A 1521-nucleotide genomic window follows, 5' to 3' on the forward strand; every position below is an offset into this window, starting at 1 on the left:
GAGTCCTGCTCCAGGGATGACCGGACTTTACCTCGCACGAAAGCCCTAGATTGTTTCCTGGATGGATAAATAAACTTCTGACATCTTGAGGATACTTGGCGCTGTCTTCCCGTCTCTACTATGGTGAAGTAGAGTTTTTTGCTTCTGGATTATGTTCTCTTATCATCTTGTCAATCCACAATCAAGAAGTGAAACACACTTCTTCACCATAGTAGACATGGGAAGACAGCGCCAAGTATCCCCAAGATGGCGGATATGTCGCTACATTTGAGCTAAGATCCGCGGCTCTACCTCACACGGATGGCAAATTACGACAATCTCCGGGACGAGAAATTATTTCGGTGTCAAGATGGGGATTGTTATACATTCCATTAAGCTAAATTGCAGAAAATCGGATTTGGGCCATGTGGCACTTTGTGTGTCTCAAGGCTCATTTTGACGGTCATATTTACGTCGACCTTTTCCGGTACGGCGGTTACAAAAAAGGACGCTAGTTTCAAATTATGTTTTTCTCTTAAAATCACAAAAATTTCTGCAGAATGTTCTACAGTAGAAGACCGTTATAACGCAATTCTCTATAAACCACACTACTTTTCAGAAGTAAACAATAGGTTTTGAAGTTAAAAAACTCTCTCTGTTTTGTCTTGCAAACATAAAAATTGTTTGGAAAATTAATTTTGAAACAGTTTTTCATCTTTCTATCTTAATTCAAGGTTTTAAAATGAAAATTAGTGTTCACAGTAAAAAGAAAATACCAGCAGATGGCTCTTGAAAATGCCGCTGTTATGCAAACCATAAATCTAACAGAAGTGCAGGATACTTCACTTTCTTTTGATTGTGAAACATATTTATTTGTGAATAACTAATTGTAATACTGGTACTTTAATACTCATTGCAGATAAAACTCATTCTGAAGTGCTAATATATTCTGAAAAATTAGTTTCAAAATTTGTGAAATGATCTATATAAAGCAAAATCCTGTATAACGCAAAGGCTCTGATCCCAAGGTGTGCGTTATAACGGTCTTCTACTGTATTTAAAGAATCCTAGATGAGAGCACTACAAAAATGGCTTTTTCTGTTGGCACAAAGAGTGTCAATCAAATCAGTTAAATTTCATATTTTTTATCCTTTTTAACTCTTAGCACTCATATTCATTCTATACATTCTTATTTTTGTAATCTTAATTTAATTCAAGCAAACTTTCAATTCTAATTAGAAGTATTTACATATAAGTTTTACTGATACCAATCCTCAAAAAATGCATGTACTCGAAGGTTATTTTATAGCGACGAGACTCAAAAAGATTCTCCTCATTTTTAAGATGCAAGCCATCAAGAGCTTTTGCCTGCAATGTTGAGTGCCATCTGTGCGATCGAGTTGAGCTCTCTCTGAAGTGCGGAAGCCACATTTTTAAATCGCTCAGAGAAATGGCATCTTGGGACTTCTTCTCAGCTGTGATACTCAGACTGTATGACCTCACCATATTAGAGGGCGAGACTCATCTGACATTTTGGATCCG

The sequence above is a fragment of the Uloborus diversus genome, chromosome 6 (assembly GCF_026930045.1).
Source record: "Uloborus diversus isolate 005 chromosome 6, Udiv.v.3.1, whole genome shotgun sequence".
NCBI classification, from domain to species: domain Eukaryota; kingdom Metazoa; phylum Arthropoda; class Arachnida; order Araneae; family Uloboridae; genus Uloborus; species Uloborus diversus.